We start from the raw sequence: 17,768 nt of genomic DNA, 5'->3' as shown, positions 1-17,768 counted from the left end.
GCCATTTCCTTCTCCAGGGGATCTTTGCAACCCCGGGGTTGAACCTGGGTCTCTTGCATCTCCTGCATTGGCAGGCGGATTCTTTACGAAGGCCCCACCTGGGAAGCCCCAGCGGATACAAACTGCTACATAAACAACAACAGAACAGCAACAAAGCAGAGAGGTTTCTGTTGTTAGACACCCTGAGGGCCAGTATTATTTCGTGATACCCTGACAAAGGAAGACAAAGCTGGAAGACATACACTGCTAGATGTTGGGCCTTCGTGCAGGGCTCGAGTGTCTGGTCCAAGTGTTACGGTCTCCTGCGATACGACACCGGATGTCCAACAGCTCAGTGAGGAAAGGATGCTCCTTCCAATAAACTGTCCTGTACTAATCGGATTTCCATATGAAAAACGTATGTGGACTCTTAGTATACAACACACACACACACACACACCCCATCATGTCCCAAGGACTGAAGATATAAATCCAAAAAGTACATCTCTAGCTCTGGGAGGAACATACAGGAAATTTCTTCACCCTTTGCAGCAGCAATAAACATAAAATAAAATTAGATAAATGGGATCTAATAAGATTCAGAAATAATCTTTTCAAAATGCAGCAATGAGAGTGACCCTCAGCTAGGCAAGGAACAAATATTCACAAGGAACACGTCTGACAAAGGACTCGAGCATAATAAGAAAAAGAGAAAGCTTCCTGCTGTTTAGTTAAAAAACAGTCAATTCAATTATCTAAAACGAGGAAATGAGAAAAATGACTCAAACAGACATTTCATAAAATCGGATGAATATTCAAATGACCAAAAGCAATAGGAAAATGTTCCCAAATGCATTAGTTACCAGAGACATGCAAAGTAATACCACAAAGGTACCACCAGCCTTCACAGGGGGGCGAAAATAAGAAGGTGGGAAAGCAGAGGGACCAGTGAGGATGTGGGGTAACCAGAATGCTCAGAGTGTGAACTGATGCTATCACTGCGAAACATATTCAGAAGTGCCTACTAGAACTGAATAAATGCACAGCACAACACACGGCAATTACAGCCCGAGGTTTATTCCAACAGAAACGCACATATACGCTCACCACTGGACATGAATTAACACATTCAAAGCGACACTTTCCATCCTAACGTAAACTGGAAGCTAAGCAAATGCCTCTTTACACTAGGGGGGATGTACGCGTGGTGGTGATTCACACAATAAAATACTCCACAGCACCCAGGGTGTTGGACAAATCTTAAAATATTCAGTTGAGCAGAGGAAGCCACACACACACACACACACACACACACACACACACAGACTGCAGAAGAATATTCACACTGAGATAAAGAACCATAACATGCAACATAACCCATGCTGTTGAAGGTCAGCAAAGTCATTACCTTTGGAGAGAAGTTACTGGAAACCTAGGAGTGCTCATTCTGTTGGAAGGATCGTCAAGCTGTGCATTCTACATGTCCCAATTTTATTCTATTACACTTCAGTAAAAGTCAAACCACACACATGGGAGGACACATCAGAGGAAATTTGCTGACTCCAAAGGCAAAAGTCTTAAAAGCAACTGAGAGAAAAAGGACACATTCTTTTCAAAGGAGGCAATTGAGAAGATCTGGCAGTCATATTTGAAACAGGAAAGACTAATGCCATATTTAAGTGCCTAAAAAATAAATGCCAAACCAAACTCCCTGTCCCTGGGTCTTAATCTTTAAGGCGCCCTTGAAAACTGCCCAGCAGAGTTATGGGAAAATGGTGTAACAGTTACATCTATGAAAGGAAAGCAAGTGATCTGTGCACTCACAGTTTCTGGGAGGTAATACAGTGTTGCCTCACGTCAAGCTTCAAAAGGTGAAGATCAACTGAACTGCAGTGGGGAGGGATGTTTCACAGTCAAGCTGTCAGGAATTGGCTGAGCTGGTTTTTGCTCCACACACCACTGAATGCGCTGTCGAGTGAAAACTGTACTAATCCCGGGCCAGGGCCTGCCAGGGCTGCCGCCAAGGAGCACTGACTAATCGGCCTAGGGCTGCCTGTAAGGAAGCAAAGTTCAGGACGGGTCAGGAGGAAGAGAGAGCAAGCAAGAGGGTAGGAGGGAGGGAGGGAGAGACAGAGACAGAGGGAGACAGAGATAGAGGGAGACAGAGAGACGGAGACAGACACTGGCAGAGACAGAAATATAGAGAGAGACAGAGGGAGAGATAGAGATAGAGGGAGACAGAGAGACGGAGACAGACACTGGCAGAGACAGAAATACAGAGAGAGACAGAGGGAGAGATAGAGATAGAGGGAGACAGAGAGACGGAGACAGACACTGGCAGAGACAGAAATACAGAGAGAGACAGAGGGAGAGATAGAGAGAGAGGGAGACAGAGAGACAGAGAGACTGAGACACAGAGATAATGAGAGACAGGAAGACAGACAGAGGGAGGATAGAGAGACAGAGAGACGCCGGCAGAGACGTAAATACAGAGAGACAGAGGGAAAGGCAGAAATTTTATTTGGCCAACAAATAAGAGGATTTTAGATAAAGCCCTCAATAAAGAGTTTTTATATGTATCTTACATTGCTCATTATACAGAATTGTAAGATACATTCAGCAACTCACTGACTTTCACCAAGGAAATTATTATCGCTGTGAGTGATACTGAGTCACAATTCTGGTTGAAGTAATCCTGTGAATCTGTACGTCTTTTGGTTGCAGGCTCTCTCTAATTGTGGTGCAGGCTTCTCCCTGCGGTGGCTGCTCTTGTGGTGGGACCCGGGCTCTAGCGTGCTTGGGTTTCAGCAGTTGCAGCAGGCAGGCTCAAGCGGTGTTGCACGGGCTTAGTTGCCCCGTGGCGTGGGGGATCTTCCCAGACTAGGGACCAAGCTAGGGATCAAATGTCCCCGGCATTGGCAAGAGGATCCTTAACCACTGGACCACCAGGGAAGCGCCACAATTTTTCTTTTTTACGAGAATAATGTACTTACGTATTTGGTATTTAGTAGGTAAAGGAGTATTATATATCACCATCATCATAAGACCTGGTAGTTGAGGAAAGAAGAAAAGTAAAAAAGGCTTTAAAAGCTTTGATATGAGTTTACACTTGTAAAACCAAATCATGGCCAGTTTGGATAGGAGGCTTGGGGCCAAGGTGTAGTTCACGTCAGGGAGTAGTTAGGGGATGAGGGCTGCCTAATATAGCATTGGGTTTCCTGTAGAACAGTTTCAGGAAGCCCTGTTCTTTTCTCAGCCCAGCCCAGGGCAGAACAGAGAGACCCACACAGAGCAGAAAGAAAACTGCTTGGTCCGATGTACTCGCTGAGATACAGAACTGTCAGACTGTTCTGGTCCAACACACCACAGACAGCGCGTTTTTCAGCTTGCTTTGTTTCTGCCTCTAATGTCTTGTTGTTGAGTCGCTCAGTCGTGTCCGACTCTCTGCGACCCCAGGCTCCTCTGTCCATGGGATTCTCCAGGCACGAATACTGGAGTGGGTTGCCGTGCCCTCCTCCAGGGGATCTTCCCAACCCAGGGACTGAACCTAGGTCTCCTGCATTGCAGGCAGAATCTGAACCGTCTGAGCCACCAGGGAAGCCCTGAGGGGAAAACAGAGGTGTGGGCCAATCTGGAAAACTTGAGGTGAGCTTTGCAGCGGAGTCTCCTGGAGACAGGGAGCATGCCCCTGGATACCTCGGCATTGTTGACTCCGATTCTGTGCTGTAGACCCATAGATCCACAGTGGACACGCCCATATTTAATGGCTGTGGTTAATTGTCTGCAAGATATCTGTTAATAAAGCTGATAAAAGCCACTAATGACCATGAGCGAGGGAGAGACACACACAGAGAGGCCAGAAAGACGCAGTTACATGGGACTGTGTTGGTGTTCATCTCAGTCAGCCAGGGTCATCCTGGTTGACTTTACTCTAGCCTTGACTTCACAAGCCTCACACTTTAGCCTCTAGCCACTACCCTCGGCCAGGCCATGAAACTAAAACTTGATTCATCACTGTCAAGGTGACAGTCATGTCCAGCATTCAACCTGGCTCCAGGGAATCTCATCTTTTCATTTTGACTATATAACCTTTGCTGAGTTTTCATTTCTTTGAGGCATTTAAGACAACCTTTAAAATACTCTATAAAGCAGTTTTAGTTTTTAAAGTAGTTATGATTGCTTTTAAATCATTTGTTTATTTTTGGCTGTGCTAGGTCTTTGATGCTGTGTGGGTTTTTCTCTAGTGACAACAGGGGGCTACTCTCTAGTTGCGATGCACTCTGCACTCTTTGTGGTGGCTTCTCTTGTTATTGAATACAGGCTCTAGGGCACAGGCTCAATAGTAACGGCACATGGGCTTAGTGTGAGGCTGCCAGAGTTAATACCGTGACGGGCGGCCTGGACCTAAGTTTTAGCTTCCCCCGAACTGGTAAGATTCCCTACCCCCATCAGGTAACCTGGAGCCAGCCAATCAATATGCGCCCAGTAAGAACAAAGGGAGAGCTGAAAAGCCCGCGAAAGTCTGTACCGATAGAATTACTTTGCAAACATGTAACCAATCCGCTTAAGCCAGCTACTAACCGCTTTTGCATATCTTATAAATTTGTGTACCAAGCTTGAGCTCGGCGCTTTTTCTGACCCTGCACCACTGTGATGTTTGTGGCAGAAAGCCCTGGCTCGAGACAGTAATAAACTTCCCTTTTTGCGAGTTGCATTGTCTTGGAAGCCTTCTCTCTTCCCGCTCGGGGATTCAGACATCGGGCATAACATTTGGGGGCTCGTCCGGGATCCCTTGACAGGGAGAAGAGAACGCTTACAGGACAAAGGGGAAGGATAAATAATAACACCGGTGCTCAGGAAGCAGGGGGAGCAAGCCGGCGTAAGGCCAAGGCCAGCGGACGCGCTGGGGGGCAGCCGACTCCGCGAGAAGGCTTTTTATAAAGGGGGAGCAAGCCGGCGTAAGGCCAAGGCCAGCGGACGCGCTGGGGGGCAGCCGACTCCGCGAGAAGGCTTTTTATAAAGGGGGAGCAAGCCGGCGTAAGGCCAAGGCCAGCGGACGCGCTGGGGGGCAGCCGACTCCGCGGGAAGGAAAGTGGGGGGCAGCCGACTCCGCGGGAAGGAAAGTTCCTCTCCCGACCCCGAGCCTGGTGAACAGCGGACGTCATTTGGTAAGGTGAATCTGCTACCGGGAGGCAAGAAAATTCAGGGGGCCCGAAAACCCAGCGCTGTGTCGTCGGCCGACGTTTGTTTGTCCGTGTGTTTGTCTTTGGCTCTCCGTGTTTTTGTGTGTGTGTGCCGGCATTGTCTCTAGTCTCGTTCTCTTCTGGTGCATCGTTCTTTCTCACTTCTGACTTATTCTCTCTCTTCCTTACCATTTATTCTTTGACCATGGGGCAGGGAGAATCTACCCCACTTTCTCTCATGACTGACCATTTTTCGGATGTCAGGGCCAGGGCCCATGACTTGTCTTTGCTAGTCAAAAAAGGTAAATTAATAACTCTTTGTTCTGCAGAGTGGCCCGCCTTTCAGGTTGGATGGCCTCCGGAAGGCACCTTTCAACCGTCCATCATACAGGCTGTGAAGGAGAAGATTATGGCTCCTGATCCCTGGGGCCATCCGAGTCAAGTCCCCTATGTCATGGTCTGGCAGGATCTAGTAGAAAATCCGCCTAAATGGTTAAAACCTTTTGTTTACAAACTTCCTAGTTCCTCCAGTTCACAGGTCCTGGTGATGGAGACCCCCCCGGAGGAAACCAAAAAGAAAGAGGACCCAAAACCAGTCCTTCAGGAATCATCTTATCCAAACCTGATAGATCTAGAAACGGAGATAAGGCCTCCGCCATATGTGCCCTCCTTGCAATCCCCTCCGAGGAGAGAAGCTCCCACAGGTGAACCGAGGGGATTAAGAGGGCCAACGGGAACCGACCGTGAGGGGGGACCGGCATTGGGGACCCGGGGGAAAACTAAGGGAGATAGGGGTAAGCAAGACCCTGGGGACCCAGAGTTACCTTCATCCACTGTTCAGGCGCTCCCCATCCGAGTGGGACCAACTAACCCGGACGGAGAGCGAACCTATCAGTACTGGCCCTTTTCCACGAGTGACCTGTACAATTGGAAGACCCAAAACCCTCCTTTCTCAGAGAAGCCCCAAGGCCTCATTGACCTCTTAGATTCCATTTTGTTTACTCATAATCCCACCTGGGATGATTGTCAGCAGCTGTTGCAGGTGCTCTTCACCACGGAAGAACGGGAGCGAATTCTGGCAGAGGCGCGGAAACGGGTACCAGGGGTCGACGGGAGGCCAACCGCCCAGCCTCATCTTGTGGACGAGGGGTTTCCTCTGTTGCGGCCTAACTGGGATTTTGAGCGGGTGGAAGGTAGGGAGCGTCTCCGAGTGTACCGCCAGACTCTAATGGCTGGCCTGCGGGCTGCAGCAAGAAAGCCGACAAATTTGGCAAAGGTAAATTCAGTAAGGCAAGAGCCCACTGAAAGCCCGGCAGCCTTCCTAGAGAGGCTGATGGAAGCTTTCAGGCAATATACACCTATGGACCCCCAGGCTGAGGAGTCACGCGCTGCAGTTTTGTTAGCGTTTGTGAATCAGGCAGCCCCAGATATTAGGAAGAAATTACAAAAGGTAGAGGGATTGGGAGAACAGACAATACAGGATTTACTGAAAGTAGCTGAAAAGGTATTTAATAATAGGGAAACCCCAGAAGAAAGGGAAGAGCGAATTCGGCGGGAGAAAAGGGAATTAGCGGAAAAGATCAGGAAAGAAGAGAGGGAACATAGGGCGAGGGAAAACCGGAAGAACCAGAAGGAGCTAGCCCAGATTCTTTTTGCGGGGTTAAAGGCCGGAACAGAATTGAGGGAACCTCGAGACCCCGGACGGGAGAAAAAGAAAAACCAAAAAGGCAGGCCCTAAAGAAGGATCAGTGCGCCTACTGCAAAGAACAGGGGCACTGGAAAAACGAGTGCCCTAAGAGGGACTCAAGGAGAGGAATGACCCAGAGAGAGAAAATCCCCCCCGGAACTCGAGTTCTATATGCGGGGGAAGACAGTGACTAGGGGAGTCGAGACTCGGCACCCCTCCCCGAGTCCTGGGTAACCATACATGTGGAGGGGAAACCCGTTGGCTTCATGGTGGATACTGGCGCCCAACACTCTGTTTTAAATCAAAAACTGGGACCAATGTCTAAAAAAGCCAGCTTAGTGCAAGGAGCCACGGGGACAAAAAGATATTGTTGGACCACAGAACGGAAAGTAAATCTAGGGACCCACCAGGTGTCCCATTCGTTTTTGGTGATACCAGAATGCCCAGCCCCTCTACTTGGAAGAGACTTGTTGACTAAAGTTAATGCTCAGATCCATTTTGACCCCGGGGGAATGTCAGTCACGGATGGACTTGGACAACTGATACATGTCTTGTCCCTAGCCTTAAGGGATGAATACAGACTTTTTGCGCCTAAGCCCTCAGAGACCATAGCACTAGATGTACAACCGTGGGTCCATAAATATCCATTGGCCTGGGCAGAAACAGCAGGAATGGGACTAGCTAAACAGAGACATCCGGTCGTCATCGAGCTAAAGGCCGAGGCAGTTCCTGTGAGGGTGAGACAGTACCCTATGAGCCAAGAAGCTCGGCGGGGGATCACTCCCCACATTCGACGGCTCATGGAGGCTGGAATTCTCAGGCGATGCCGATCCCCTTGGAACACCCCCTTACTGCCGGTGAAGAAGCTAGGGGGGACAGATTACAGACCTGTCCAAGACCTGCGAGAAGTCAACAAACGGGTGAGTGACATACACCCAACTGTCCCTAACCCGTATACCCTCCTGAGCAGTTTACTGCCTGAGTACACTTGGTACACTGTGCTGGACTTGAAGGATGCCTTTTTCAGCCTACCCCTGGCAGTCCAGAGCCAAGAGATATTTGCCTTTGAGTGGACTGAGGAGGAGGGCCAACCAGTAGTACAATTAACTTGGACCCGCCTCCCACAGGGGTTCAAGAACTCCCCTACCTTGTTTAATGAGGCTCTGAGTGAGGACCTCTACGAATATCGGGCTTGCCACCCAGAGGTCATTCTGCTACAATATGTAGATGACCTTATGTTGGCTGGAACCACAGAGGAAGCTTGCAGCCGTGCCACTGGGGACCTATTACAGACCCTAGGCATCTTGGGGTATCGCGCTAGCGCAAAGAAGGCACAAATAGCCCGGCAAGAGGTCACCTATTTGGGGTATAAGATCAGGCAGGGGCAAAGGTGGCTAACTCAGGCCATGAAAGAAACAATATTGCAGATACCAGAGTCCAAAAACCCCTGCCAGGTGAGAGAGTTTCTGGGGACTGTTGGATATTGCAGACTGTGGATTATGGGGTTTGCTGAGAAAGCCCGGCCCTTATATGAGGGAAGTAAAGAGACCCCAAAGTGGACTTGGACTGAGCCAATGAAACAGGCTTTCCAGACACTCAGATGGGCCCTACTAGAAGCCCCAGCCCTTGCCCTGCCTAACCCAAATAAGCCATTCCAGCTGTTTGTAGATGAAAAGCAAGGAATAGGAAAGGGGGTCTTGACTCAACAATGGGGACCATGGAAGCGGCCGGTAGCATACCTTTCGAAGCGATTAGACCCGGTGGCCGCTGGGTGGCCCCCTTGCCTTCGCATCATTGCAGCTACAGCCCTCCTCTTCCGCGACGCTGACAAGCTGACGTATGGACAGCAACTCTCGGTTTACACCCCCCACGCCGTGGAAGGGGTTTTAAAGCAGCCGCCGGGTAAGTGGATCTCCAATGCCCGCTTGACACACTACCAGGCCTTGCTGCTCGATGCCCCACGGGTGCGTTTTCAGACCCCTTGCTTCCTAAATCCGGCCACGCTCCTACCCAACCCAGAGAAGGACAGCCCTCTCCATGATTGCAGTGAGATACTGGCTGAGGCCCTGGCGGCACGAAAAGACTTAACTGATGTACCCCTAAGCAACAGTGAGCTAGTATGGTTCACCGATGGGAGCAGTTATGTAAAAGATGGGCAAAGGAAGGCGGGAGCAGCCATAGTTGATGATTCAGGGCAGACGATATGGGCTGAGACATTACCCCCAAACACTTCTGCACAAAAAGCAGAATTGATTGCCCTAATACAGGCTCTGGAGCAAGCCAAAGGGAAGAGAGTCACCATTTTTACTGACAGCCGATATGCTTTCAGCACTGCCCATATTCAAGGTCCCATATACCAAGAAAGGGGATTTCGGACAGCTGAGGGAAAAGAGGTCAAAAATCTGCCTGAGATTCGCAGGCTCTTGGAAGCTGTCCAACTACCCCGGGCAGTAGCTATAGTACATGTCCCCGGTCACCAGAAGGGAGAAGACCCTAAGGCGCTGGGCAATCGTGCTGCTGATGCGGCCGCTCGAGAAGCGGCTAGCCGGGACTATGCCGCCCACATATTAGCCGTGGGACTTCCACCCCCTGGTATGGGGACCTTGCCACCAGTTCCCGAATATTCCCTCCCCGATCTCGCCTGGATCAACAAGGATACCACCCTCCAGAAAGATGACCAAGATGGATGGTACCGAGACCAAAACAACAACCTGATCTTGCCTGCCTCCCTGGGTCGTCACCTGTGTGAACACCTGCACACAACTACACACTTGGGAGAAAAAAAGACCCTAACACTTCTCCAGATGGCCTGCCTGAGGTTCCCTCGTCAAAATGTAACTGTACGAGAGATAATTCAAGCCTGCAAAGCGTGCCAGCTGATGAGGGCAGAGAAGAAGCAGCACTCGGGAACGAGGTACCGAGGGGAAAAGCCAGGGCAACATTGGGAGATAGATTTCACCGAGGTAAGGCCAGGCAAGTATGGGTACCGCTATCTGTTGGTACTGGTAGATACCTTCTCGGGGTGGGTGGAAGCTTTCCCCACTAAGGGAGAGACAGCAATAGTGGTTGCTAAAAAGATCTTAGAGGAGATAGTGCCTAGGTATGGGCTGCCAGTGACTATGGGCTCTGATAATGGACCTGCCTTTGTGAGCCAGATTGTACAAGGGCTGGCCCAAGCTCTGGGGACGAAATGGAAGTTACATTGTGAATATAATCCCCAGAGCTCAGGACAGGTTGAGAGAATGAATCGGACCCTAAAAGAAACTTTGACAAAGTTGGCAATAGAGACTGGCGGGGACTGGGTGACCCTCCTCCCCTTTGCACTCTTTCGGGCACGTAACACCCCTTATAAGCTGAATCTTACTCCTTTTGAGATTCTGTATGGAAGACCCCCTCCTGTGTATCCTATTTTCGAAGGAAAATATCTGCCACCCCCTACTTTGGGACAATTCCAGCAAACTCTGATAGCATTAAGTAAGGTGCATAACCATGTTTGGAAATTGATTCGAGAGATACATGAGGGCCAAAACAAGAGGGCCCTCCCCTCACATAATATTGGCCCAGGTGATTGGGTTTGGGTAAAACGACACCAATCTAAAGTATTAGAACCTAGATGGAAAGGCCCTTATGTTGTTCTCCTTACCACTCCTACCGCTGTCAAGGTCGACGGGATTGGACCCTGGGTTCATTGCAATCACGTGCGGCAAGCCACATCGGAAGAACAGGAAAAAGCGCGAGCAGAATGGAAGGCGAGTCCTCACCCGTCAAATCCTTTGAAACTGAAACTTGTCCGCTGGGAGACCTCCTAATTCTCCTGCTGATGGCAGCTCTCATCGACCCAGGAGCCACCAGTCATAACCCCCATCAACCTGCTAAGATCACATGGAAACTCAACGACGGGCAAACTCGTGAGCTGCTCAATGAGACCTCAGGAATCCACCCTCCAAACACCTGGTGGCCGGACCTGAACTTCGACCTCTCAAGCCTCTTCGCAAAGCAGGACGGTCTCCATGATAAGTACTATAGGGATGGGATAAAAAACCATAGGTTGGGGTTTTGGGCTTGCCCGGGCTATGTAAGAAATAACTGGAAAACCTGTGGTGGCATAGAAAGCTATTATTGCAGGAGCTGGAGTTGTGTGACCTCTTGTGATGGACCCCAGAGGTGGGATGTCGGAAACAGAGATCTAGTTAGCTTCACCTTCAAGGACCGTAGACACCAGGGGCCTCAGGTACGAGTACGATTTAACCAGGAACGGGAGAAGAAAGAAAACCGCTGGACCTCAGGACTGACTTGGGGTTTTCAGCTCCACGTAAATTGGCCCGGCCCCTACCCAGGCGAGCTTTTAATCATTAAACAGGTTATTGAGCCGGTGCAGGTACATAGTTTAGGTCCCAATCTGGTCAAAGCATTACAGGGGCACAAGGCGACCCCCAAGCCAACCCCCTTCAGACCAAGCTTGCCAGGAACATTTAACATCTCCTCTACCCCTAGCCTCAGAGGCAAACTGACAGAAACCCCTGGCCCTCTGGCTGTTACCATTAGCTCAGCAATTCAGGACCCTCTATGGGCCTTAGTGAATGCAGCCTTTACGGTCTTAAACCATACCAACCCTAATGCAACCCAGTCCTGTTGGCTTTGTTATAATCTTCACCCCCCCTTCTATGAGGCCATAGGCCTCAATGTCTCTTACTACTTATCTTCAGGCCAGAACCCACCCCCATGCCGATGGGAAGAACGCAAGGTTGGTCTCACAATGAATGAAGTTTGGGGACAGGGACTCTGTTTGGGCACAGTGCCACGTGATAAAACTTCCCTCTGTGCCCGGACTATTAGTAACCTACGCTTATATGGCAAAAAATTGGATTGTGCCAGAGGTTGGGGGCTGGTGGATTTGTTCACATACTGGGCTAACCCCATGTTTAAATGTGAAGGTTTTTAACCAGAGTCAAGAATTCTGTGTTCTGGTTGCTGTAATGCCAAAAATCTTATACCACTCTGAAGAGGTTATGTACTCACATTGGGACCGAGAATTGCCAAGACAAAAGGGAGAGCCAATCAGTGCGATCACCATGGCAGCCTTGTTCAGTCTTGGGCTGGCAGGAGCAGGGACAGGAATAGCTTCACTATCTCTGCAAGGCCAAGGGTTTTCTTCCCTACGAGCCGCCATAGATGAAGATATAACTCGCATAGAAGAATCAATCAGCCACTTAGAGAAGTCTCTGACTTCCTTGTCTGAGGTGGTCTTGCAGAATAGGAGAGGATTGGACTTGATTTTTCTCCAACAGGGTGGGGTCTGCGCGGCTCTGGGAGAAGAATGTTGTTTCTATGCAGACCATACAGGAGTGGTAAGAGAATCTATGGCAAAAGTAAGAGAAGGGCTGGCGCAACGAAAGAGGGAACGGGAGGCCCAGCAGGGATGGTTTGAGTCTTGATTTCAACGCTCCCCCTGGCTGACCACCTTAGTTTCCACCCTCCTGGGCCCGCTTATAGTGCTATTATTAACACTCACATTTGGCCCTTGTATTTTAAACCGGCTAATGTCATTTATTAAAGAACGTCTAAATACCATTCAGATTATGGTATTGAGGCAGCAATATCAGATGGTAGCTCAGGATGAAGAGAAGGATTCCTCTACAGGAACAAGAAGACAGGGGGGAATGTGAGGCTGCCAGAGTTAATACCGTGACGGGCGGCCTGGACCTAAGTTTTAGCTTCCCCCGAAATGGTAAGATTCCCTACCCCCATCAGGTAACCTGGAGCCAGCCAATCAATATGCGCCCAGTAAGAACAAAGGGAGAGCTGAAAAGCCCGCAAAAGTCTGTACCGATAGAATTACTTTGCAAACATGTAACCAATCCGCTTAAGCCAGCTACTAACCGCTTTTGCATATCTTATAAATTTGTGTACCAAGCTTGAGCCAGGGCTTTTCTGACCCTGCACCACTGTGATGTTTGTGGCAGAAAGCCCTGGCTCGAGACAGTAATAAACTTCCCTTTTTTGCGTGTTGCATTGTCTTGGAAGCCTTCTCTCTTCCCGCTCGGGGATTCGGACATCGGGCAGTATACACTTTAGCTGCTATGCAATATGTGGGATCTTCCCGGACCAGGGATTGAACCTGTGTCTCTTGCACCGGCAGGCGGATTCTTTACCACTGAGCTATCAATAAGACAGTTATTATTTTAAGATGCAGTGTGGTCCGTAGATTTAGGCTGATATTTGACAGAAAATCTAGCACAGTTATTCTTTACTTATTAAGAATTCCAGGGGTAGGCAGTCGCAAGGCTTTTTCAGCAATTCCAGGAGTTCCTACAAACCTTAGATCTTGTATTCTTTCACCTCAGTGTGTTCAGTATCTCTGCTGTTGTAGTCAAGCTTGTTGTCTCATGGCTGCAAGATGGCTGTTGCAGCTCCAGATATCACATCATCATCATATAGCTGCTCATGGACAGGATTAAAGGAGGCAAACGTCTTATGAGACCCTCTGTTAATAAGAGAGAAATGTGACTCCAGAAACCCTGATATATTCCACATTAAGTATCATTGACCATCCACGGTCTTGTGGCCCCCTCTGGACCAGTCACTGCAAATGGGATTGTTGGATTGCCTTAGACCCAAAATGCATCCTCTCCACTCCCCCTTCCCCAGTCCAGGGTTGGAGCACAGCCCCTCGGAAAGAACTAGGTTTCTGTTAATAGGAGACTGAGCCCCGGCTGCTGTGTAGACTGCCATCACAGTCTGGCAGAGCTCCCCCTGGGAGAAGCAGCTGTTCCCTGGCTTAGGGGACAGAGGACAAGGGATTCCACGACGGGGCTCCTGTCCTGCGGGCTCCGTGTGTGCACAGGTCCTCCCATCCCCCGGCCCTGCTCTCATTTCAGCACCCAGCTGGGGGCCCCACCGGGTGCCAAGCCCAGGGCCAGGTCCCGAGGTCTGTCTCCCCATCACTCAGCTCTGGGATTTTGTGTGTGCTCATGGGCCAGCCCCGCCTCCCCCGGTTCCAGCACCGCCCGGGAAACGGGCAGAGAACCCACGTGATAAGATATTTTTAATGCACTCTATCCCTCCAGGAATGTACCGTATATCGCAATATTAAACACTCAGAGGAGGATGTCGGGGTTCTCCAATTTCAATACGAGTAACCGTTGGCATAAAGTGATGTAACTCTTTGCCCAAGAACAGAGTCGGGACTGACGGTCAAGTCGGCGTGCTGCACAAAGCGTGTTCTGCTCACGGGTGGAGAATGGGGCTCCCCCCTCGCGGTGCACCGGAGAGAGGTTGAACCTCGTGGGGGCCCAGAGGGAGGAACAGCTAAGGGGCGCTGCGGCCCCTGAGCGGGAAGTGTGCCGGGCGGGGAGGGTGCTCTTCCCCTTTGTGTGAGGCTGTTGGTGTGGAAACGGCCCCAGAGAGGCCCGGCGGCACATCCCCTTCTCCCGCGGGCTGCAGGCTCCGTCCCTCAGCACCGACTCCAGGACGCCCCGGGACAGGGCTGGGCCATGGCGCCCGGGCCCTCCACCCTCCTGGGCCTGGGTGAGTCCAGGGGTGCCGGGCCGGATTCCAGGGGCAGAGGGGCTCCGCTCAGCCCTGACTCCAGCCCAGGAGACGCCGGGGTCCTGGGGGGCAGCATGGATCCCCCTCCATCCCCAGGGGCGCCCTCAACTTTGGCCCAGACCAAAGTGACGAAGTGAAGGGGAAGGTTCGGTCCTGGACGTGGGGTCGGGTGTGGGGTGAGTGCAGACTGAGCCAGGCTGGCCTGGAGGAGGGTTGGGGTTGTCTGAGATTACTTCAGAGAGAGGAGACGTCTTGTATTCAGATGTAATGTTGGGGGGGGGCGTTGGGACATTATGGGAAGACGCCCGCCCACCCCACGGCTCCTCGAGGCCCCGGGACCGCAGCCCATGAGGAAACCACGAGGCGGGCATCTTCTCACTAGCGCTTCTCTTCCAGCGCTCTGTCTGGCCCAGATGGCCTGCACCCAGCAGGGTGAGTCTCCCCCAAACCCCTGTCTCCCCAAGGCGGACCTCGATGAGAGCGGAGCGGACCCTGGGGGTCTGGGGGCCTTGGCTTATACCCCGAGATGCTAACAGCCCTAGTGCGGGACCCTGGCCCGGGTCTCCCCTGTCCCCTCTCTGCCCTTGATGGCCCCACAGGGACGACCTAACCCTCAGGACCGGGCTGAGCCCGCGAGCTCGCCCCCCGCGAGCCCAGACCGCCCCCCGAAGCCCCTTGCAGAGAACAGCGCTTGCCCTGGTAGACGGCCCCACCATCTCCTCCAGCCTCCCCTGGACACCCCCATGAGGCTGCCCATCTCCTCCAGCCTCCCCTGCACACCCCCGTGAGGCTGGCCGCTCTCTGGGTTTTCTTTCACTTTCTGAATCTCCCCGCCCAGCCCAGCCCTCCCCACGGTGACCCCTCCGCCCTGCCCCTCAGCCCGGACCGTCCTCCACGTCTGCTCAGCTCAGGAACCCCCTCCCTCGACCCCCGGGGGGGCAGCTGGGCCTCCCGTCTGCCCCCCTCCCTGAGATTCCCACACTCACCCCCAGGGCACGCATCACCGCCCGTACCCATGGGTTCGCACAACTGTTTGTGAACGTCTGTCATCCCTCTGGACTGACTGTCAGCCCCAAGGGGGCAGGCGCCGGGGTGTTTCCTGTATTTGTGAAACCAGAGGCACATGCAGGCATCAGTAAATGGATGGGCGGAACTAGATGTGGTGGAAAGAAAGAGGGGGGATGAGGGGTGAGGGGTAAGGGAGGGGGTGTGGGAGGGGGTGAGGGAAGGGGAGGTCTCCCAGTCTGTGTTGCTGAGTCTGAAGGGCAGCCGCCTGTCCTGGGTGTGAAAGTGTGAGGTAAGGGGAACAGTCTGCAGGACAGGGAAGTGAAGGGTGTGTGTGCATGCAGGTGCTTGTGTGTGTGTGTATGTGGGCAGGTGTGTGTGTATATGGGTGTATGTGTATGTGGGCAGATGTGTGTGTGTACGTGTGTGTGTAGTGTGTATCTGTGTGTATATGCAGGTCCATGTGTGTGTGTATGTCGGCAGGTGTGTGTGTGTGCAGGTGTGTGTATGTGCATGTGTATATGTGGGTGTGTGTCTGTATATGTGTGTGCACATGTGTATGTGTGTGTATGTGCATGGGTGCATGTGTGTGCAGGAGTGTGTGGGTGTGTGTATGTGCATGTGTATATGTGGGTGTGTGGATATGTGTGCATGTGTGTACACATGTGTGTGTGCGTGTGTGTGTGTGCGTGCGTGTATGTGCATGTGTATGGAGGAGTTGGAGCACAGGTCTGGTCCCACATTCCCTGGCTGGTGAGCGTCGCTGTGTCCAGGGTGAGTCTGCAGAGACCATCCCTGGGTTTTCTCAGCATTCTCTGCCTCCATCCCAGTGTATTTCCGTGTCCTTGTCACTGAGGCTTCTGGAAACCCCAGGTATCTCAACCGGGTGGGGGTGCGGTGGGGGGTGTGGTGGGGGCTTGCAGCCCTGAAGCAGGAGGTTGACTTCAGAGTCAGTGAAGTCCCCACAGAGGCAGGGGCCGGCAGAGCTCACTCCTCACTCACTCACTCACGTTGTTGTCTTTATTTGGAGGTTAGGTGTGGTTTCAGGAGGTGCACACAGGTGTCAAGTTGATGCTGTGGGGGATGGTGGAATTTGCGGTATTTAATTTTGTGTCTCCTCGGCTAGCCCATGGTCATTTACATGGTCAAACATTCTGGGTGTGTCTGCAAGGATGTTTTGGGATGGTCTTAACATTTAAATCGTTGGGTTTTGTCCACAATGTGGGTGGACCTCATCCATCCGCTGCTAGCCTGGACTGAACAAAAGCCTGGCCTCCCCTGAGCGAGGGGCCTGTGCCAGCAGACTGCCTCTGGACCTGAAACACAGCACCCGCTCCCCTGGTCTCCAGCCGGCGCCCACCCTTCAGATCTGGGCTCGCCTGGTGCTGCGGAGTGGACACAGGGACCCTCACCCCCTGGGGCCGATGGGACCAGAGCTGTGCTCCAGGTCCTCCACACACACACCCCTGCACACACCCCCACACCTGCACACACCTGCACACACACATACACACCCCACACACCCCTGCACACACCCACACCCATACACACACCCCCACATGAACACACCCACACCCATACACACACCCCCACATGCACACACCCACACCCATACACACACCCCCACATGCACACACCCACACCCATACACACCCCTGCACACACCGACACCTGCACACACACCCCCCCACACACACCCACACCCATACACACCCCCACACACACGCACACACCCACACCCATACCCACCCCCCACACACATGCACACACATACCTGCACACACCTGCACACACACACACACCACCCCCCACATACACACACACACAGCCCCCCCACATTCATAACCACACCCCAAGCCCCCCACATACATACACACACCCATACATATACACCCATCCACATCCCCCACACACACATGCACACGTACACCCTCCCTGCACACACACAAATCTGCACACACACACACATACCCATACACACCCACACACATACACACCCCATACACACCCACACACATATATACCTGCACACACACACATACACCCACACACACACACGCACACACACACACGTATATACACCCATCCCGCCCTACACTTGCACATACACCTACCCCCCGACACACAATCTCTCCCAGGACAGGCAGCTGCCCTTCCCTTCAGACCCAGCCCAGGTCACTCCTACCCACTCAGAGCCCTGCTTTCCTCGTCCCAGGAATGACCTGGTCATTCCCACCCTGTGTCCCCTCCCCCTCTCTCTGGAGTGGCTGTGGGCATGGAGGGAGCCGCCCCCCACCCCCAGCAGACATGTCCAGGCCCCCAGCTGCTCTGTCACCTCCCATGTCACCCTGAGCGAGATGTGACCA

At 52.0% G+C, this 17,768-nt stretch overlaps 1 protein-coding gene across 1 annotated transcript in view; it reads left to right on the top strand.

The window, feature by feature from the left end:
• Positions 1–17,768, top strand: part of LOC122421171 (leukocyte immunoglobulin-like receptor subfamily A member 6) — a 161,461-nt gene that overhangs the window by 61,582 nt on the left and 82,111 nt on the right. The gene's annotated exons all lie outside the window — the stretch shown is intronic.

Source organism: Cervus canadensis, chromosome 18, assembly GCF_019320065.1.
Source record: "Cervus canadensis isolate Bull #8, Minnesota chromosome 18, ASM1932006v1, whole genome shotgun sequence".
Classification (NCBI taxonomy): domain Eukaryota; kingdom Metazoa; phylum Chordata; class Mammalia; order Artiodactyla; family Cervidae; genus Cervus; species Cervus canadensis.
This window is presented reverse-complemented; position numbering and strand designations above follow the sequence as displayed.